Source organism: Cyprinus carpio, unplaced genomic scaffold (assembly GCF_018340385.1).
Source record: "Cyprinus carpio isolate SPL01 unplaced genomic scaffold, ASM1834038v1 S000006509, whole genome shotgun sequence".
In the NCBI taxonomy this organism is placed as follows: domain Eukaryota; kingdom Metazoa; phylum Chordata; class Actinopteri; order Cypriniformes; family Cyprinidae; genus Cyprinus; species Cyprinus carpio.
Genome location: NW_024879177.1, coordinates 73,731 through 97,795, shown reverse-complemented (window position 1 = coordinate 97,795; position 24,065 = coordinate 73,731). Strand labels below are relative to the sequence as shown.

At 38.9% G+C, this 24,065-nt stretch overlaps 1 long non-coding RNA gene across 1 annotated transcript; it reads right to left on the bottom strand.

The window, feature by feature from the left end:
- Window positions 1-3,938: 3,938 nt before the first annotated feature.
- On the bottom strand, window positions 3,939-4,665 carry LOC122143809. The gene is made up of 3 exons (XR_006159376.1): window positions 4,403-4,665; window positions 4,269-4,322; window positions 3,939-4,111 (listed from the first exon to the last, which is right to left on the bottom strand). It is a non-coding gene; the product is annotated as an uncharacterized LOC122143809 (long non-coding RNA).
- Between the last annotated feature and the right edge of the window lie 19,400 nt (window positions 4,666-24,065).

Here is a 24,065-nt window from a genome sequence, read left to right as displayed (position 1 = left end):
GAAGTTAGTCAGCATGGAATTGTGATTGACTCTTTACTTTCTTAGTACTCATCGTCTTACTGTGCACGAATCATCAGGGTATTTTAATACATAAAACAACTTGCTCTTTTCAGGTGACATCCCAGTCACAAAACCTGCTGAAACATTGGTGTCTGAGGTCCAGGAGGTTAGCAGTCCTGTACAAACCACTGTAAATGCACATTCAGGTCATTATGGTATGAAACATCTACTTTATAACTCTAACCATATAAAATCAATTCCCAATCAAGAAAAATCAATGTTATTTAATCATTGTTTTGGCTCTGTTATTTTAGATCATCCCACACATCCCGATACAGAACTCAAAACTCATTCAGTGATGCTGATAAAAAATGCTGAAGTGGACAAGATCAACATCATTGTGAAAAATGTGCTGGGAAAAACCACGGAAGTGGACATGTTTCCCAGGGAAAGCATCTCAGTTTTACTAAAGGAGGCCTGTGGACCGGGCAGGGAAGAAACCAGAGAAAATGAAACTGGTTTTATTAAGGTAAACAAAGCATTCATTCATTCTAGAGGTCGACCGATATATCGGTCGGCCGATATATCGGGCCGATATTTGTCATTTTTTAATATATCGGCATCGGCCGATATCCGTGTTTAGTAGCGCCAATTTAAATTCAGGCACGTCGGCGGGCAGCCCTGTGTTATTGGTGCGGTGGAAAGTGCTGCTGCCGCATGTGAAGGACCCCAAGCCAAAACTTTTGGAAGATTCAACAACAGTCCTGGGGAGATAAAGGTAGTCAGAGAATTTCACTCTGTAAATGAGGTGGAGTAGGTGGCAGTTCTCACAAACACTGCAGCGTGATTGAGGGGCTCCGTTACTCCGCCCCGCTCTCAGACAGCACCGTGCTTGGAGAGACAGCTGTCCTGGAGCAGCACAGAACGGTGAATGACATTTGTTCGGAAGCATGGTTTGATGCAGACAATAGCCAGGTTTCCATCCAACTCATTTGCATTTAGGGATGTCAATATTTGATCATTTCCATGATCGATCATCGTTTAAATTAACAATCAATGAATAAGCTTAATGCTGCAAAATGCGTCTGCAGCGGTATTATTATGTGCAAAAGCCACTCGGAAAAAAAGCTTTCTCACCCGAATTAAAGGGGTTTTAGTCTGAATAAAATGCTAGTAGCAGGACTGTAAATGAATATGAATATGATTATGATCATTTGATAAAATGAAGGGAGCGCGTTGTACATTTGAGATCATTTTACTTTGACTGTTTCTCGTCAAGGAGACCGCTGAACGCGCCTCTTTAAATGGTTTCGTGGTGCTCGTTGTTGTATTTTAAAACGCAATTGCAATGTTTTCAAATGACACTATAGTATTAAAAATAAAATTATCCCAAACGTAACTGTGGCGCATGTGGCTTTGCTGCGCAGTCAGTGAACCGCTTTTTTCACATTAAACATTTTATGCGAGTATTAATGACCAGTACTTTATTTGATCCTGTTCTGCAAAATGTTCGATTTTGAATTTTTGCATTCCGGTAGGCCTATTTGTTTTAAAAATTCCGGCATTTACAGTGCATTAGATCGTGACAGTGCATGCATGCGTGCAGACGAGGACGAGCGAGCGCGGGTTTGGCTAGAGGTTGTTGCTCACGTCTCGTTCTGCACATATCCAAATGTTTCCATATTCGCAATGTATCTGAATGTTAAACTAAAAAATTGTTAAATTTTTTTAATGTAAACTAGACGGAAAAGTTCATCCTCTTCACATGAGCAAAAACGTCCCTGGCATAACAGCAGAGTGGACCGGTATACTTCGGTCTATTTAAACTGACCAGTGTAACCTTTTATATGTTTGGTTGACTGTACTTAATCTTAATAATGAACAGACTGCGATGTAAGTTTGAAGTTAGAATGCACTTTAGATGTTTTTATACCAAACACAAATGTTGCTGGTTGCTAGTGTGTTTGCAGCACTACTATTATTTATTTTTTATATATATTATTTTTTATATTTTTCAGTTTAATTGATTTTTATTTATAAAATTTTATTTATTTTATTTAAATGTATATTTAAGTTTACATTTATGTTCCAACAAACTTGAAAAATTCTGCTTGATAAATGCTCTAAACTTTTTTATGTAAATGATTGACTTTTTTTATATATTTATATATATATGTGTGTATATATATTACCTGTTTTATATTTAATACTTGGTCAGTTTATTGATTTGTTTGGTTAACTTTAGAATTTTTTTTTTATTTATGTGTACAGTGCAGTGCACAAAATTAAGATTCGAGAGATGGTTCAAGTCAGTGCTCAATAAATGATAAGTTTAGAAATGTTGTGCATCCACTTATTATTAGTGTGACATTTTAGCATGCAAATGAGGGGGAAAACTTCAAGTTATCAGCCCTAAAAACTCGGCAGCACATATCGGCCATCGGCTGACCCTGACCTCTAAACATCGGCATCGGCATCGGCTATAGAAAAACCCATATCGGTCGATCTCTAACTGTGCGTTCACACCGCCGGCGTCGAGAGCGTTAAAGTGGCCGGAAGTCATTCATTTTCAATGTGATCCGGCGTTGAGAAGCGGCGAGCAGCAGCGCGGTGCGACTTGGCCGTTGAGAGCGTTGAGGAGAATTTGAAATCAGGGCAACTTTATGGTAATGATCTATGACGCGCTTGGGCAGCAACCAATCAGAACGTAGAAGTCCACCGCTGAGAGGATAGAGAACGCAGCTCCAACCACATTAGTTCTCAAAACAAAAGGTTGATTATTGCTGTGGCGGGTTTGCAGTAATCTATGATGTGTCCCTGTTTGCATACAGGGACATAAAAAAAATTAATTAAAAATGATACGTGGACCAAGGTGTCTGAAATTGTTCATGTTTCTGGTGAGTTGCTGATTTGCAGTAACGATATAAGAATAATAATCTAATAATATAATAAATAATACTAGGCTACAGTAGTCCCAGTTTACTTTTTAAAAAATTTCCTTGATTATACGTACATTAAGTAATGTTTATACTTGATTATATTTACTTAAGTAACATTTTTAATGCAGGACTTTTACTTGCATCAGAGTATTTTTACAGTGCTTTATACATTATTAGGTAAAGGATCTTAATACTTCGTCCACAACAATATTTAATGAGGTCAACTTATAACGTTACGCTCATTGTGGTCAGTCTGCACAAGATCAACAAGCTTGTTTGCTTTGCGGCCACTTTAAATACACGATAAGCATTCGATCTACGTCAGAGCGTCAGAGCACTCACGCATCTTTCTGCAGCGTTGTGAGCAGGGCGGCCAGAGCGATTTTTGACGCTCTCGACGGCGGCGGTGTGTGAACGCACAGTAATTCATTCATTGCTTGATGTTGACCTGATGCACACCATGTCATTTGTAATGAGTCATGAAATGTATGACATGGAAATGTGAACCACAAAAGCAACAACTAACAACCTTTATGTAGTTCCATGAGCTGGCCTGCAAATCATTAATTGCTAACCTTATTTATTTTCAGGAAACTGTCTGGATGTGAACAAGACAGTGAGCTGCTATGGACTACGAGGAGGAACCACCGTACATTTGATTCATGCCTAGAAATTCATTTTTCTGTTTACAGTATACCAGTACACTACTGTACATAAAATATTGTTCAAACTCAACTGTATTAGTAGTAGTTGTAGTAGTAGTAGTAGTAGTAGTAGTCAGTGCTCATGGGTTATTGTTGAAAGTATTGCATTGCTGTGTACAGTCTCAAATACATTGTAATATATAAAAAATAAAAACTGACTTGCAACACTGACTCACATATATGAGTTCAATCAGACAGTATTTTTTACTTATATTGGGACACTTTATGGCTGATAACATATTGATTATGTAAAAGCCTATCAATGTCAAGCAATACATTTCTCTACTTAATCATCCAGGTAACAGAAATTTATTAACAACTCATCAAAAGTTCTAAAACACAAATAGGCTTAGGTGGTAGCAAGTTGATACCATAAGGGATCAACAACCCCCAATATCTCACGTGTAAATGTGCAATACTTTACACCAGACCAAAACAGTAATTCAAAACAGTGACACAGGCCAGCTCCTAAAACAGAGCCAGAAAGACACCCTCCTTATTGTGCTAAAACATTCAAAATCATTTTTAAAAAAACCATACATCAAATAACATGAATACAAAAATACACATTCCAATACAGCACAATATAAAACAAACATACACTTCAACCATATATATCACATACCTAGTACCAGCTAGACAAGAGTTTTCCAACTCTGGCACAAACCATCATTGCCATCTGCACAAAACATTTAAATGCACATGATTATACACAATATCACACTTTTAAAAAGTATTACATCCAACATTGTCACATACCTAACAACAGCTACGACAACTGTTTTCCCAAGCTGGCACAAACCATCATTGCAGTCTCCAAGCAAGAAATCACCACCACTCATCTGGCAATCAGCATGCACCTGCCATTACTCCAAAGCTAATGCCATCCCATTCATAAAGGACACGTAGGCTAGAAACTACCGTACTCACCCTACCAAACAGGACTACCATAAATACTATAGTGTTTGTAGCCATTACATTCACCGCCCCCACCACTGATCATCGTCCCGATGATCTTATAATTTCCTTTATAACCACCTACTTAAAAACTACAATCCCCACACTTTTCCATATTATGTCAAAAGCCCAGTGTCCTTTATAAACAATGGTCTACTCTAAAACCCCACTATCTTGTATACTAGACACAACAGATCTGGGGTAGATTAAATGGGTTTAGAATGCCTCCCTGCTGTTGGCCTACTAGACTGCCGCAATTGAACTGGTGGTACTTGAGTGACTTCAAAACATTCGAGATTCTTCTGAACCAACTTGCTCCACTGAATCAACATCTGATTCACTACATAACTCTGGTCCTGATTGATTTCCCACCCTCAGCAAGGATTCAGTTGGGGCCTCTTCCCTAACAACCCATGCTTCATCCGAATCACTATCAGAGATACCTCACTATAACTCTGAACATCCTGATGAACCGCCCCTACTACCCCTGGACCACACGGCCTCAATTAGGTTCTATGAACCATTCTTTGGTGGGCAAGATTCATCCACAGGAGCAACTGTAAACACCGCTTTAGTGTCATCTGGCTGAGCTATCACTTTGAAGGGCGTAGGCCATCCACAAATCCTGAATCTTATGCCTTCCTAAAAAATTGTGGTTCCTACGATAAACCAATTGACCCACCTGCAAAGAACTCTGTAGTGAAGGAGGACCAAATATCTATATTCCTAACTTCAGCAGCATGTTCCATCTGCCCCCTTGCTTTTTGATAAGCCTCTTTAAATCGCTCCTGATGCCCCACCACCCACTCATCAACCGTCTCTATAAAATCTGACTGACTTACCCCAAACAAAATGTCAACTGGTAACTTTGGCGACTGTGCAAAAACCAAAAAATAGTGGGCTATAACCAGTACTTGCATGTTCTGTTGTATTATAAGCAAAAACAACCTCTGGTAAATATTCAACCCATCTTCTTTTCTTCAATGGTGAGAGAGTTCTTAAATTATGCAGGGTTCGATTGAACCTCTCGCATTGACCATTGCCCTGAGGATGATAGGGGATAGTTCGACTCTGCTTAATCCCATACATTTTACACAAGTTTCGGACAACCTCTGCCTCAAAACATCTCCCCTGATCCCAATGAATTCGTTGGGGGACCCCATACTTGTGAATCCACTCCCTAACAAGGGATTTTGTCACGGTCACTGCCTTTTGGTCCCGGGTAGGTACCGCAACCACAAATTTTGAAAACACATCAGTGAAAATCAAGACATTTCTCCTTACCATCACTAGAAGGTTCTAGAACAGTGAAATCCATAGCTACCACTTCAAAGGGTCTTCTAGCTAACAAACTACCTGTTTCGGTTACTTACTTTGGCACTGGGGCTTTTGCCACAATACATCGCTCGCATTGCTTACAATAAGTTTCAATATCTTGAAACATTCCTGGCCAATAACATCTAGCTCTGACCAGCTTAAAAGTGCGTTCTACACCCTGATGCCCATGTTCGTCATGTAACCCACGAAGGACTTCCTCCTTCAGACTCTGGGGTAGGAGCACCTGTTTAATCTGGCCTTGTTTAGTATCCACAAATTGGCGATACAAGACTCCTTCCTCCTCTACGCCAACTTCTCCCATTGCTGAAAAAGTTCCAAGACCTTAACATCCTCTTTAGCCCTCGCTAATCTACCAGATTTTACTTTCTGACTCCAATACACATGAAACCTTGAAATAATGGGGTCGGCCTGCTGTTGAGCTGCCCAAACTGCGTGTGAAAACACAGGAAAGCTACATGTGGTTGTCTGCTCATTAACCATCATTGTATGACCCTTCTCTGGAGTTTGATTAAAAATACTCCCCTCAAATGCAGGTTTAGCTATTAACTGGTTTTGTCGTGACAATGCATCCGCCCCCACATTTTGACGCCCTGGCCTATAATGAATTTCAAAATCAAATCTCTAGCCAGCTCTGAAACCCACCTCTGCTCAATGGCACCAAACTTGGCAGTCTGCAGATGGCTCAACGGATTATTATCCGTAAACACTATAAATTTGTGACCTAACAAATAGTCACGAAACTTATCTGTGACTGCCCATTTTAATGCCAAACAGCTCTAGATTCATGGCACTATAATTCTCCATGTTCCGCTCGGATGGCCTTAACCCCTACGACTTGCATATGCAATCGGTCTTCTTCCATCTTTCCCTTCTGGGACAATATTGCTCCCAACCCATGATGGCTAGCATCAATCAAGTTCCAAAAAAGAAAGGGCTTTGTAAAATATGCATAGCCAAGTACCGGGGCAGGTAACTAGCTTCTCTTTTAATACCTGTAAAGCCGATTCACACTCAGAACCCCACAGTTCACCAAGTGGCACTCTAGTGGTCTTTGATTTACCTGCCTTTGGTGTAGCCAATGCAGCAAGGGCATGCAGGGGTGCTGCCAGCTGAGAAAATTTTTTTCACAAATCGCCTGTAATATCCGGCAAAACCCAAAAAAGATCTAAGTTCTGTTACTGTACCTGGTCGTGGCCATTGGGCTACTACCCGGGTTTTCTCAGGATCTGTTGCAACCCCCTCTCAGGCAGATATCACATCCCAATAGGACACTTGGCGCTGAAAAAAAAGCGAACATTTACTCCATTTTCACTTTTAGGCCACAATCCCTAAAACGTGAAAGAACTAACCTAAGACGACTAAGATGTTGTTGCAAAAGATGACGAGAACACAACCACATCATCTAAATAGAGAAGCAAAAGACTGAAAGTGCTGATCACCTAAAATTCTCTCCATAAGTCGCTGAAAATGTTCCGGGTGCGTTGCAAAGCCAAAAAGGCATACGATTAAACTGATACAGACCAAATGGTGTACAAAACGCAGTCTTTTGTCTGTCCTTCTCAGCAACCTCCACTTGATTATAACCACTAGCGAGGTCCAGGTTGAAAACCACTGGGCCACGCTAAGAGCATCAAGTGACTCCACTCTATCCTAGGGAGTGGATATGCATCTTTTCTTGTCTTTAAATTTAACTGTCGGTAGTCAACACACATCCGCATATTGCCATTTTTTTTCTTAACAATAACCAAAGGTGAGGAATACGGACTACAGCTCTCACTAATAATACCTTGCTCCAAAAGCTGTCTAATATGATCCTTCACCTCTTCAATTGGCTTGGTGGAAGACGGCGATAACGCTGACGAACTGCGACATCATCAGTGACTGGTATCTCATGCTGTATAATTGAGGTGCGCCCAAAAATCATTATAACTAAAAGCAAACACATCAGCATAATTATTCAGTAATGCTTTAACCTAAACTATCTGCTGATGTTTTCCAGAAAAGGGCATTCCAATTGAAAATCATGTGTAAAGCTAGATCCAGCCTCTTGACTCAAAAACCCAAAGCCTCTTCGGAACCTAATGAAACCTGAACCTCCCCAGGACATATATTCTGAAATGGAATAGGACTTTCAACCTCCTGCTACTACCTCAGCTACATGCAAGCGTGCCAGGCGTGTATGAGGGGCCAAATTGATATCTAAAGCACCAGCATTTACATATAGGAACAGCTAACTGGCCGCCCTGCACCTTCACCAAACCTGGAGATTACCATTAGGGACCCAGGTAAAATCCCTTCATCTACTCTAACCCTTCCACCAAAGCGATATAATCTGAACCATGAGTGTTCTGGAAACCTGTAGCAGGAACCAAAACACATAGAAACCTGCAGGTACCAGTACAGGTGAAGGGGCCATCACTTTTGCAAAAGCCCTGGTACACTTGAGCACATTGTCCAGGTGACATTACATTAAAGGGAATCAGACAAAAATTTCACGGCAATCTTTATTATATTCATGCCCACCAATCCTGGAACAGTTTTTCTCTTCAGTTTTGTAATGGGGTCCGTTTAACATCAAACTTCCAAATAACCCAAATACGGTATGTGATAGAAAGGCCATTTGCTGCTGTTTAAAGACAAACCACCCACATTCTTTAGAACATCCTCCCCTTTGCACTCAAAATGTTACTTAAAAAAACTCTCAGTTATGATTGTGACCATAGAGCCTGTATCTATCATAGATGGAAACACATACTCCCCCCATATACACATCCATAACTGGAGTAGGTCCTGTACTAAGTGCATGGAATACTTTTTCCCATGAATGGGTGAAATCACCTGAGCCCAACTGTTCCTTCCCGTAGTCTGGCTCTTAACTACAGAGGGAATTCGTTTCCCTGTTGCATAGTAGTTTGGACAACTGTCCCCTAGCAACCTCAGATGGGGTTAACTGGCGACCATCGTCACGACAGTATTGACATTTGAACAAAACGTGCAAATATGCCCTACTCCCTGACATCTAAAACAAAATAGGTCTTCCTGCTGCTCTTACCTGGGTTCCTGTCTTGACCTACGCCCACGCTCCCTTCAGAAACTTGAAGTCGTGATACCTGCTGTGCAAGCCCCTCTAATTTCTCCTCCTACTTCCTCATGTGCATCTCTAAGTTCAGCAGAAGAAAAGAATCAGGGTTTAACGGACTTATTTGGTGTGTAGTAATACCAGAGCATTCACACTGCTGCATCTTCTGGTGCTAAATTGTAGGAAGCTCTATCATGGCACATTTTATCTTCTTCCCAAAACAGCATAGATTCTCTCCGCAATGCTGAGAATTTTATATTTGGGTCTGTCTAATTAATCGTTTTTAATTTCTCGACGAAGTGAGGGGTCTCTTACGTTCTCTGCGAACTGATTTCTTATTGTCTGCTCCCCACACAACCTCACTCCTCCATTGTACAACGATTTATATCCCCTGCCAAAGATAACAGTGAATGAGGGGAAAATTCCCGCAACCCCTCACCTGCCTTCTGTTTTCTGTCAAAAAAACGCTTTTGAGAAGCAGTCAGAGAATAGGGATAGTAAGGCCATACGCCTCCTTTAAAACCTCTAGAATCAATGTAGGGCTCCTGCGTACCTCAGGTGTGCTATATCTATCTCCTGTTTAGCTCCCCCCTCCAAATGATCATACAGAAATGCTGCCTGTTCTCTTTCTCTATATTGTCGATAATTCATAGAGTTCTGCACTTCGTCAATCCAATCATAATAGGGAGATAGTACCTGGATCACCAGAAAATATTACCATCTTTTTATCTTTAGGATATAAATAAATCACTTCAACAGATTGTGTCGTAACTTTACTGTGGGAGGTGCCGGTGAGGCTGCTGAAAAACTAAGCCATGGCCTACACCATCGGAAGGAGGAGAATGTGAAGTTTCCATAGGGATCTGTTGTTGTTACTGTTGTTGTAATGGGCAGTCAATGCTTCTTATTGTTGTGTTTAAGTTCATCCCATCGCGTGCTTTTTACTTATCCAGTCTTGTCCCGCAACGCAGCAAGCTCTTGCTCCATCGTTTGGTAGAATAGTCAGTCATACAACAACAGTCTTTATATCCAAAGCAGTTTGTCACTAAAGTCTCTTGTTGCCCACACTCCTTCGACTCTTCAGCCTAGTGTCACTGTTTTGAAACCTCACCTACTCTACATCAACTTGCTACCAAAATACAAAGACCGTTCGTGGACGCCAAACTGTACAGCTATCAAGTGTCAAGCAATAACCATATTCTCCACTTAATCATCCAGGTGGAAACGGACATTATTAACAACAGCCATCAAACAGTTCTAAAACCAAATAGGCTGAGTGGGGGTAAGCAAGTTGGATACGCATCCGGGTTTCAACAACCCCAAGATCTCACGTGGTAATGTTCCATAATACTTGACACCACAGACCAAAACAGGTAAATCACAACAGTGACCACAGGCCAGCTCCACTAAAAACAGACGCAGGACAGAGGGAAAGCACCCCTCCCTTCTTGTGCGAAAAACGTTCAACAAATCTATTTTTACATAAACGCAGACGCATCACATAACATGAATACAAAAATACACATTCCAATACAGCACAATATAAGGGTACTACAAACATAAACTTCAACCATAATATATCAACATACCTAGTACCAGCTAGACAAGAGTTTTCAAACCTCTGGCACAACCATCATTGCCCATCTGCACCAACATTAAAGCAATGTGATGACAGCAATCTCACACTTTTAAAAAGTATACATCCCCACATTGTCACATACCTAACAACAGCTACGACAACTGTTTTCCCAAGCTGGGCAAAACCGATTCACTGCAGTCTCCAAGCAGAAATGACCCACTCATCTGGGCAATCAGCAGACCTGCCATTACTCTCAAAGCTAATGCCATCCATTCAATAAAGGACAAGTAGGCTAGAAATATCAGTACTCACCCTACCAAACAGGAATACCATAAATAACTATAGTGTTTGTAGCATTACACATAGAACACGGCCGGGGGGAGACTGATCTCTGAGGGCACTGAGGTAATGGGTGTACACCGCTCTTCCCCAGAGGGCCTGCCTCTGAGGTCCTGAGCAACAGCATCAGGATTCCAAGCTGAACTCTCCTATGAAAACTAAGGCCCTCAGACCCACATCGTTTGCTAGAAGACTAGACCACAGCTGCACGGGGACCTGGTAGACCCAATCTCCTGGGGCACTGAGGAGAGATGGTTATCCGTGTTAATGCGGTGTACACTGACTCTCCCAAGAAGGGAGCTGGCCTCAGAAATCTATAGGCCTAGACGTCAGGACGTTAGACGAAGGACTATCCGGTGAGAAGACGGTCGCAGACCACCTTCTGCTAGAAGCCTTTGGCCTGGGAGTGCACTATGACTATAGATCCAGAATGAGGAGCTGGCAACGGAGATTGGGACTGCTCACGCCCAGCAGCCCAGGCTGAACAACCCAACCTCCTCAGGAGGAAGGGAGGTAGACAATGTGCTCTTACTCGAGAAATTTTTATCCCAAGAGCCCCTTTACTGTATATCTAACTTTTCATAGACAGATATATACTTCATTTTATTCTTCAAAATTAAATACAATCAAACAACCAGACGAGTAAACACAGGCAATTTGATTAGATCGAGGAGTATCAAAGTCAACTGTGGGTGGCAGAGATCATTTTCTATTAAAATCAATAAAGGATTTTTAGGCTGCATTAAATTAGGTAAACTAGAACGGAAACCATTCCATACCACCCACTGTACTTGCACATCGTTAGAGAATGGAAACTACTCTAATATTAGTCTGTTTCTCTCTATTCCGAAGGTCACAGAGCCACCAGATCCAGGCTGTATCCAGGTCAGATGGCACTGCTAGCACCCAAGCTCCAGATGTCTCCAGGCAGATGGGGATCAGACCTTTGAAATGACCGTCTACCGCCCTGAAAGACAGCGGGACTAGGGACAGATCCCAGGGTGTTAAAGGACCTGCTCTCAGACGTACCCAACGGACAAGGCACAGGAACCAGCTGAGTCCTCTGCACAATTGACTTTGCTGCAGCCTAGATTTAATGCTGGTTGGTATGGCCAGAGGAGACCTGGCCCCCGGACTGAGATGGTTTCTACCAGGGCCTTTTTCCAATTCTGTCCCGATGGGAAGTTTTGGTTGTCCTATTTATGCTGTAAGCTTTGATACAATCTGTAGAAGTTGGCGAGGTGTCTGCAAAGGTTTCCATTTGCGGTGTTGAATAGATGTCTGCATCTAAGTAAATGCAACTCTTATCAAAAACAAAAGGAGAAGAGCAGCAGTTGTGTGTGGGGTGGCCCAAACCTAGCTCCGCCCCTGCATTAAACATTTTTAATTTGTTAAATGAGAAAAAAATAATAATAATTGCCTGCATTTAAGCAACCATAGTAGTTTTTTGACCTACAAATAATGTATCTAAAATTATTTCAGTGGTAGAACACCTCTTAATGGACGAACTTCTACTACTGCTTCTACTGAGCGCCTCCTAGCGCTAAACCACACTCTGTAAGTTTGTGTTCGGTACACACAGCCCCACCATAGCTAGCCAGCGGAGGAATGCGACCTGGCTTTATAGCATAGTCACATAGTTTACTGTAGCTGGGTCGAGTAGCCAACAGCGAACTATAAGACAAAAGTATCTATCGCATATGCAAAGTCTCAAACAACGTCATGGCAGAGCACAGCAAAGAAACCAAAAAGTCTTGTTGGAGGAAGCGCAAGAAATAAAAAAAAGAGAGAGAGTGATCGGACATGAGCCCAAACACAAATCAATATCAGATTGGCTTACACTCACTGTGGCGCGAGCTGTACTATGTGTGTCCAAAAGATCTAAAAAACTAATTCCCCAGTCGAACGGCTATTCAAATAAAGAGGCTCTGTTACTTTACCGCCTATAAATTATGACAGAAGTTTATAAGGCGTATGCGTAAACTTATGGACTTATGTCCGATGTTAGGCCTATTCTGGAGATTATGGCTACATGATTTGCAGGACCCACCATTTATATATTATACAAATTTCACCCTTGCAAATGAATACTATGTGAGCAAAAAACTCGGCAAACATATACCGTCTTTGTCATTGTTAGTTTTCAATTCTGGATAACAATAAATAAAAATATGAATGTATTGTTCTAGAACATAGTGTAGTGTAACACAGGCTATTTTACCTGGACATGGTTTCCAAACAAGGTTTCTCCATTCGCTGGTTCTGTCAGCTTAGTCAACAAACTGAAAGTGTATGTTGGTGCCCACGGGCAAGCTTATACAGCGACAGTATTTACGCACTGGTAACAGGCATTGCACTTATTCAACCACAAAGTTACATGGTGTTGCTTTAATGAGCTAATTTTGACAGCTCTAATTAGTTTATTTATGACATCATTGCAAAGGGAAAATCAGGGGCACCAATGTATTGCATTTTTTTTTTTTTCATTGGAAACAAAAAACCCAAAAACAAATACCAGAAAGTGTTTGCATTAAGAAAAGTATTTTTGGGATGCACCAATCAGATTTTGGGTTTGGCGAAAAACCCAATCCACTGTTTTTGTCCCCCAATCGAAAAGAATCCTATAGCACCTTATTCCATTAACAAAAAAAACACATTTAAAGAAGTAAAAAAACGTCCACAGCAGTGTATTTTTCATTTATTTTATTTTAACTGCCAAGTAGTATGGTCCTGGTAGAAACCCTTTTTGCTGTTTACTGTCCTTTCTGCGTTCCCTGAATTGGCATTTGGTTTCTGTCTGTAGATTCTCATGACAACTCTTTTTCTTTTGGAGTTTTAGAGAAAAAAGTTTTTTTTAAAAGGGGATGTTGTGAAAGCTTGGTTTCCACCGAAAAACAAATGGCATTGCAAATTGGGAAAAAAAAATTCATTCTTGTGTTGAAAGACTGCCAAAACAAAAATTTTTTTTGGCTTACGAGTTCCATTTTCCATAGTTCTCACAGCCTAATACCATTGTCGATACGGTCCACATGTAAAAACCTTCACGTAATCAACGGCCGGTGATGTCAACCAGTGTAGCGCAAAGTCTAGGGTTCGGTTCGTGGAGAAAATCTAAGGTTCGGCCGAATCGGAATCCGAATCCGAATCCTTGATTCGGTGCATCCCTACTTAAAATATTTGTTTAGCTAGTAAATATTTTGTCCTCGTTGACCTTAATAGCATTTTATTTTCCCGGGTATCCTTCTTAAAATGCCAAAGTCCTCATGAAGGGAATTCCAGATGTCTCTCATATTCCACAAATCCGCTTATTTCATATCAAAACAGTTGACCCTTTGTTGGTAAAACAAGAGTGTATTTTTTTCTCAGATTTTACAGAATGTGATTACATGATCCAAATAGATGTGAAACTATGAAAAAAGAGCCCCTGTCAGTGTGTCTTCTCTTGATTATTGGTCACCTTGATAATCCCAGGATAGAAAAGAGCATGTGCGTCATCACAAGGTTTTTTGAGGGGCCGACCCACGGAGCAGTGCTTTCATAGTTTGGTTTAATATGAATGAAAAGTGGTTGTTGTCTAAGTCCACTCATGCCTGGGTCTGGGGTGGGAAAGTGAACGCGCTTGATGACCTATGATTTGCAGAATTGTTGCTTTATGGTTTATGTCTCTCAGCGGGCTTCCTCTTAATATTACATTTACATTATGCATTTACCGACACTTTTACCAAGTGACTAACAGTGCATCAGGCCTATACATTTTTTTATTTTTTTTATATACCGTATGTGTGTTCCCTGAATGAAAAAAAAAAACAAAAACCCACAACTTTTTGTACTGCTAAAGCAATGCCTTACATGAGCACCGGAATATTTCATCATAGTGCCCATGATGACGGATTTTTCTTTTTTTAAATGTATTTATAAATTTTTTTGTGTCGATGAATTTTTTTGGAGTTTATAACAATTGTATTATCAAAAATGCTGACAATCAAAGAAAAAAAAAAAACATCAACCAATTTACATTACATCTAATACTACTACTACTACTTTACTACTACAACTAGAAAAGTGCATTTAGTGTTACAAGAAGCATATTATATTTCTGTCAATTTCTTAAAGCGAAAACTTTATTGTGACATGCGAATGATAGACCATGTGAAAAACTTGCAGCTCTAATTCACACAGAGACAGACAGAACATTGCGACTTTATATGCAAAATTTATGGCTCTTTAATCCGCACAGAGCTGATAAAAAGGCTGTCATTTGGGTTTTCATTTAGATAACATTTTTAAATTGCACAGCCACGTGACAACCATTGTTGTTTTTAGAAGTGCTTATAAATGAAACTTAAATGTGACACTGGTATGTTCTGTACAATACGACCGTTTGAAGACCACGGTCAGACCAAATAGTAAATGGGAAACAAACTCGTTTCGGACCAAAGCGTAGGGGGATTTTTTGACAGGTAAAAAAGCCTCAACATGACCAACACAACAATGAGAGGACACAGAGATCTCAGCGTCTGATGACTCTAATCTCTTGGAGGGGTAATCCGCAGTCAATCTCTCTACACTGATCAGAGCTGTCGATCAGAATCACAGGACGTACACCATCGGTCCCCCTCGCCAGGAATTGTCTTCATTCTCCTGCTTTCACTGATCAGCACTCCTCTTCTGCTGGGTGCTTTTGCGATGACTAAACGGGCCTGTTCAACAGAACATTTTCGTCTCTCCTCTTTATGAGATTCCTGTCACTAAAACTATGACTCAAAAGCCATGAGTCGGACAGAGCTACGGTCACTGCAGTCACAAAGACTGTAGTAACCTGTCGACTTCCTCTTCTTCATCCCTCTCTGTCTGTTACCCTGAAAATCACGTTGACAGAGCTTAACCAGATTGACGATAACAAGCCAAATCAGTTATGTATCAGACTCTGACGCAGGGCTACGAGGACAAATCAGTGTAGAGCCAAGACTGAACTGCAATTTCCCAGCACTGGGAATTAGTTTTTAAAAATTTACCCAAGGGGATAAAAATTTGGTTTCATTCCCTTTTTAATGGGGTTTGGGAAACATCCACCCAAAAGGACCCAAAATCCATTGGGGCCAAAAAGAGTGAAATTTAAGAAGAAGGGAAAAAAAAAAACCCTTCATGAGCAACTCTCTATAAAGGTTAATTTGAAAAACACATAATGCCAAAAATTCTGTATTTCACATCAATAAACAATGGCCCTCCCGGTTTAAAGGGGTTTTGAAAAATTTTAAATTTTTTAAAGCTTTTTTAAAAAATGCCTTTTTCTCACCAGGCTGGTTTTTTTTTGATTTAAAAAAGGGGAAAAATAATAAAAAAGTAAATTGGTAAACAAAAATAAAAATAATAATTTTTCCACTTTAATATAATTTTTAAAAACCAAATTTAAATTTTATGTGATGGCAAAACCCCCTTTATTTATTTTATTATTATTTTTAAAATTTTATTTGTTTATTTATTTTTTATTTTTGTATTATTATTTTATTTGTTATTTTAAAATTTAAATTTTTTATATATATATATTTTTTATTTTAAATTTTTTTTTGATGATTAAAAATCAATAGGGTTGAGTTTTATGAATAAAAGAAAAAAAAAAACCCGCATTAATTTTTAAAAATTTTTTTTTTTTTTTTTTTTAACATTAAATATGTCTTTTTCCCGTCCCTCTTTGTTCCCTTTTTACCAAAATTTTTGAATGGAAATGTTTTCAGTTCTGACACAAAAATTAAGCAGCAAAAAGCTGTTTTTTAACATTGAGAAATTTAAACAGAAAAACAGCAGCAAATCAGCAAATCATAAGATGTCACTGAAAGGGCTGGAGGGAATGATGCTGAAAAGTTTGGTTTTACGATCCGCAGGGAATAATTTTTAATTTTTTACCCGTGTATTTGAAAAGAAAACAGCTATTTTAAATATTAATGATATTTCACAATTTTATTTATTTATTTATTTTTTTAAATTTTCAAAAAAAAATGAAGCCTTTGTGGGTCAGAAGAGACTTCTTTCAAAAAAATCTTCTAAATAATCTTTTAATTTTTTCCAAACTTTTTGATGGCCCAGCAAGCGTAGTTCCCCTAGCATTTTAAAAAGTTGTTTTTTTGCAAACAATTACAATTATATGCGAAAGGGAGGGGGTTCTTTTTCTGTATGTATTGTTCATAAGCCTGCGACTAGCACTTACCTGTGTGAGATTTCTGCACTCCTGATGGGTCCTCTACTACCGGCTTGTGTTGAATGATGTAATCTGAAAAACCCTTTTAGCCAAAACAGGGGTTCCGCGTCGATCCATTCCAAGCCACCATGTGCTGGAGGGGTTTCCCGGTGTGGAAACCCCCCCCCCGTCTCAATCTGGGAAAATATAAGGTGAGTCAGCATTGTGTGTGTGTTAGAAGGATTTGACAGGGAAAGCCCCCCATTCCCAAAACCCCCTGAGCTGCCTTTAAACAGGGGCATTTTAAGGGGAAACAAAAGATGTGACCTTGCTAAACAAAGTGGCTGAAACAGTAGGCAGAATACTTAAGACACCCTTGGGAAAATTTACTAAGAATGAATTGGGACACAAGCTCTCTGCCCTCATTTCTGCAACGCCCCAATATGGTTGTAAAATCTGTGCTGAACAAATTTGCAGGAGCAGTTTGGATTTTTGGGCTGGAAATTTGATGGTATTTCCCTTTTCAAAAAAAAATTGTCTGAATCACAAAAAACGTCCCCTTTTCTTTTTTTTCCCTTTTTTTTTTTTTTGAACTACCTTTTAAACATTGTGCAGATTTTTATTTTATTATTATTATTATTTATTAATATAAATAAAATTTTTTTATTTATTATCAAGGGCGCATTAAGGATAAAAAATGACATAAAGACATTTTAATCTTACAAAAAATGCGTTTTTTTTTCAAAAAAAAAAATCCTGAAGAAAAACAAAGTATCAGTTCCACAAAAAAAAATGGTAAAAAAAAAAAAATATATATATACTATGAATATTTATATTATATATGAACCGAACAACTGTTTTAACATTAATTATAATTCTGAAATGTTTCTTGTGCAACAGATCAGCATATCAGAATGACTTATCAAGGCTCATGGGAAACTGAAGACTGGAGCAATGATGCTGAAACTTCAGCTTTAAATCACAGAAATAACTTACATTTCACAAGATATCTCACAATATTACTGTTTTGCTGTATTTTCGATCAGATCACTATAGCCTTTGTGAGCAGAAGAAGAAAACTCTTTAAGATTATTTTGTATATTCATTATGTGACTCAGCATTTAATGTAATGGCACATACTGACTGGAGTCACCAAACAATTGCCTTGATGAGTAACGCGCGCCTCACAATTTGCAGTGGACATGAGGCATATTTGGCAGCACTATATGTCTAGGATGCCTTAATATGTGCCAAAAAGTGGTGCCAGGAATCAAGCATTGCATAAAGATGCTTGCAGGTGGGGTAACTTACACGGGCCGCCGCAGGGGGCTTACAGTTGGGAAGCCCGTCCTTTGCCAAGTGCCGTCAGGTCACAGCGGCACCAGTTCTCGATGACATCACAAACCCCTTCCCCTGCACACCAGTATGAGCTCATCGTGGCACTTTTGAAGGCCTGCAAAATAAAACGGCACAGGTGAGAAAAAAATGCAAAATTATCTCCACGATCAAAACATCCTTCTGCTGTACTCGATGAGTCACCAACACGCTCTGCCACCTCCACTCGAAAAGTTGTGTATTCTCTGTGAACTTAGGCAGGCTAAGGCCATCTCAGGCCATTTTGTACAGACAAGATCCTGCCAAAGAGTTAATTGGAAAAAACTGTTCCAAAAAAAAGGGTCCGGCCACATGTGAATGCAAGAGACTCACGTTCTCTTGGGGCAATAATAACGACAAGCGTGGGCGGCGGGCAGAGAAAGAGGAGCAAATGAGCAACAGCTGAGGGGGATCGGGACGCAGCAAGGGACAAGACGAGAGCCACCATTTCCCCTAAGTAGCTCGACAGACAGGAAAAGGTCATTCTCTTCCAGTGAAGAGTAGTCCAGGAGCTGCGTTGAGTACTGACTATCCTTTCGGACCAGCTGGAGTGAACTCGGGCATGTTGCGTGATTAAGATGCACTGCTTGGAATGTTTCTGCTTCAGTGAACGCATTGTGTTCCGGTGTGGGATCTTTCAGTTTGTCCCCAAGCCGTTACGCAGCGTTGCAACTCGCGTTTGGTGTGCGACCACCATATTTTTGTTATTTTGATTAGATAATCAAAAGGTGTGTCTAAAATAGAAGTCAAATAATACTGTTAAAGAATGCAAACAAAATGCATAATTTACAGTGGTGGGGAATCGTTACTTTCAAAAGTTAATGGCTTACAATAGTGCGTTACTCCCTAAAAAGTAACTCATTATGTTACTAGAGTTTACTTTTTATGGAAAGTAATGCGTGACATTAACTTTTACGTTACTTTGCACATTACTTTTTAAATATTAGCAGGGCGTGATTGTTTTATATATAAGAAGTTCCTATTATAGCAAAGTAATAAGCCCTGTAACACCAGAAAAGTGGAATGAAATCAACCCTCAGGCTGACGGGAAAAGGAAATTCACGTCTGTCCAGTAGAACTCAGGGAAAACGTTGTGAAAAGAAACACAGAAAAAAAGAATATATAATGAAGCAACAATTGTTAAGCTAAAGTAAAGTGTTGATATTAGTATGGTTAAACCAATATGGGGACAGGAAGATGTGTCAGTGAATAAATGGGGAAAACAAAGTAACTGGCGTTACATTTTATGAAAAAAGCAATGTGCTACTTTACTAGTACTTGAAAAAAGTATTGATTAAGGAAAGCGTGCTCATCTGTAATGTGTCACCAACAAAAAACACTGCTATGTATGTCATTTCCAATGCTATGGCTTTAATGCCACATTATAAAAGATGTGGAAATCTTTAGGCAGACGTTAGATGAATGTGAAAGAAAAAAAAAAAACATAAAAAAAACAATGGGGGACTAAATCTTCCTCCCAATTAAGGTAATGTCTGTCAATTATAGACACGCTGGCAATGCCACAGATGAATTTTCTGGCTTGCCATGGTTATACAGTGGGAGACCATATTAACAATCTATGAAAGATACTGAATCCGGATTAAACAAGTGAAGAAGAAGAACCAAGCGATTGCACATGTAGGAGATGCCTTGTAAAATTAATGGGAACAACACATTAAACAGCACATGAGTCAAAACTACCTACACTGTTACGGAATGAAATGGTGCCTCAGGAAAGTGGTTTTGGATCTGGTGTTTTTTATCACAATGTTTGATCATCGATTCCCAATGCAGATCCAGACATAGCCCCCCCCCCCCAATGAGAACTTTCAAAAGGTTAACTAAAAGAGAATGCATGAGGGAAACATAGAGTATATATATATACACACACATACATACAAACATTCTTAATAGCAGAGCTTTAGGCCTCTATTCTACCTTTTGACATATTGCATGTTCAGAGATACAGGACTGCTTTATATGCTTATTGTTATACCGTGAATTTTTTTGCCAAAAAAAACGTGATAAAAAAAAAAAAAAAAAAAAAAAAAAAAGTGAGAGCAGGAGACCAGCAGTCAGGAAAATTCCAGCCCTTCCTTACAGGCAGCAGAGGACAGTGCTGAGGAAGCCGCCCCTGACCAGATAGCATCGGCAGGTTTCTGGCTGCCGGGCCTCACCCCAAATTTACTGCACAGAGCCAACTCTCTGTAAACGGTCTTGATGAATGAGAACGTTATTACAACGGCAGAGAGAGATGGAGGAACGACTGCAATCCATTTAGCAATACTTAATGACCTGCAAGAGAGATGCTAGCAGGGGAGGCACCAGAGTTGGTGGAAGTCAAACACAGAGATGTGTAATGGAGAGGTGCGAGGGTGGGGTGGCCAGATTGACCCAAATCGCGGATATACTATATAATTATGATACAGCTGTTTTGACAGGAAACTCCCATAAAAAATGCTTTCTATATTCAAAACCATCCATTTGATAAGCACTATTTTGGGATAATACAGAACTTTATATTTATTATTATTGATTATTAATATAATATATATATCTATCTTTTTTTTTGGTAGTAGTCGTAATATAGCAGTATAGGAATTTTGTATGTTTTCCAATATGATTCTAGAACCATTCAAGGTACATACTAGAAGAAGCAAAATGACTTGATATATTAAAGTCTTGTTTTCTGAGAAATGGATTACAAAACGAAGTTATGCTGCAACTAGATGAAAATAGAAAGAAAGAAAGGAAAGAAAGAAAGAATAGACAAAGAAAGAAAAGAAAAGAAAGAAAGAAAAATGTGTTTTTCTGACCAAATGACATGTAGATAAGCCTGAACTTCTTTGATATTTTTATGTAATAGTTATTTATGAATTTAGTGATTTTTTTTTTTTTTTTTTTAGAAAACAAAACTCAAGTCATTTTTTTCAAAAAAGTATTTGATTTAAGAATTGCTAGATATTTGTAGGGGAAATCAAAACAAACATAGTAAGGAAAGTAAGAAAATCCTTGTTTCCTTTTTTGTACTGTATGCATGGCATTTATTGTAATAATGCACGATAATATGCTGGAAGTAACCCTTAAGTAAGGAGAGAAACCAGTGATTAAAAGAGAAAGCTTTTCCACAGAAACATAAGGCATGGACAGTAAAATAATGTCAAACAACAGTCTGACAAACCCACAGAAGTGCAGCATAAAACTAGTTAACAAAATATTTGGACATGAAGGAAGGCACATTTGGGGTGCGTGTTGGCTATGAATCCAAGAGTCACTTTCCTTCATGTCAGATCAGCATTCCCAGCCAACACTACAAATGTGCCGCTTGAAAGAAAGAAAACTGAAGGTTTAACAAATATGCACATTAGTGTGGCACAGCAATTAAAAGTGTTAAAAAGATTCTGCAAATGGGAAACAGATGATCGGGAAAAATGTAATATTAGTGCTGATGAGAGCAGCCCCGCTCATGGACAAACACAAAAGGGAAAGGGACACACATTTACCTCCCGCGGTTTCCTAGAAAGCATGCTTGATGCCAACGCACATAAAATAGACAAACCCATTATGGCTATGTTTTATGTATGCAGAGTAACCTGCCTAATAAACAGGGAGGGTAAAGGGGCGGGGGTGTTTGAGGGGGGCTCTAATGGGGGTCCCCCAGAAAGGGTGTATGACGGGGAACCCTAAAGACCCCAAATACACAGCAAAGTTTTTGTGTTGTGTTATTCACTTAACAGTTTTAAAGGAAGTTTGAAATACCCGAGAGCATTCAATGTTAGTGAAAATCTGAAAGCTGCCCCTGCTGCTGCAAGTGAAATTTACATGAATATGTTAATTACAGCTGCTATTCCCTCTCAAAACAAACTAAACACAACAACAAAAATGAAAAGAGCTAGAAAACGCATTTAAGAAAGCATCTGCATAGCGATGTGGATTTGTTTGTACAAGTGTGCAATTTTTCACCCAGTCAAGTCAGATTGATTAGGGATACCATACTAAATTTTCAGCCAAAGAAGTAAATTATTCAAATGATATCTGTTGATACCAATACTGAATTTAGTTTTTTAAAGGAAAAAAATAAATAAAATTTTAATCCCCCCAACCAAGACTAAACTAACAGAGAGCTTTCCCCTCAACTGGTACATAAATTAGAGGTTTAAAATGAACCACAAAAACTATTATATACATTAACACTTTGGGTATAGGGGCCATTTCTGACTGGATGCTTATTAGCATGCATATTACAAGAATATTGGCTGTTTAATAGTACTTATAAAGCACATATTCTGCATAGGCATAATTTTAGATCCTTTACCCCGACCCAGTACCACGTACTAACTATTAAAAGCTGCAATTAAAAAAAAAAAAAAAAAAATTGTGGGTAAGTGTATTGATAAATAAACTTTACAGAGTCAAAAGTTGTAGTTAATAGTGAGAATTGGACCTTAAAATAAAGGGTGACCTTATATTCAATGCTATTTATTTTCAGATATAATAATCACACTGAAAAACATTTGTATACAACTCAAATGCACATAAAGTAGTTTTTATTTTCACTTGTCTTCATGATAGATTTGTTCAAACATACATAAATAATTAACAGTAAATAAGCTTTATAGCTAACTAACGAATTGTGAACAATGGACAGCTTCCCGAAGTAAATTCAATGTTAAGTAACAAATGCTGCATTTATACTGGCACAAAAAAAATAAGATTTTTTGCTCACATCTGACACAAATCGGAATTTGTTGCACATGTATAAACAAAAATCCACACAAGATCTGATTATTTTCGCATCCGATCTGAGACACTTCCAAATGTGGTTTTAAATCATATTATTTTCCAATCTGACATCCGACATAGCCCAAAACAATAGCCTATCAGGGTTCCTGTAGAACTCCCAAGCATGGCAACGTTGCCCCAAAAAAGATTGTGTTTTTAAAGCCGTGTGCGTATGCATCACTTTTTGAAATAAACTTTACAAAGTAAGAGATTGTTTCATGCAAGATGGGTGTTCAACTTGCCCTGTGAATTTTTTTAATACAAAGCTAAAAGCTACATTATTTCTTAGCAATGAGGTGATAACTTTTCAGTTTTTTTAATTAAGCTTCACTTTTTCACAAGCTTCACACCGCTTCCCTTCATCTCTTTAATTAATTTTAATTAATTTAATAAAATAACTTTGGGACTATTCATTTCACAAAGAATTCCACCCTAACAATGTAGATAAAAAAGCCTAACGAATGAAATTTTCTGTTATTTTTTGTTATTTTTCTGTTCAGCAGATTTTTTGCTGCAAACATCCATGAACTGTCCATGCCGGCACAAATGCTTGATGTGAATTATATAAATAATTTTTTAGCACGGCCATTTAAAACCGAGGGTCTACAGCTAGAAACCATAACTGCAGACAATCCTTTGGGCGAAATTAATTTAAACACAGATATCAACGGGGGCCCGAAGTGCAAAACAAATCACAATTTGAAACAAAAAACACAGATAATTACAAACGAAATGCAAATTTAAAAAACAAAAGAACAATCAGAAAACCCAACAACAAATCAGACAAACCAGAAAGAGG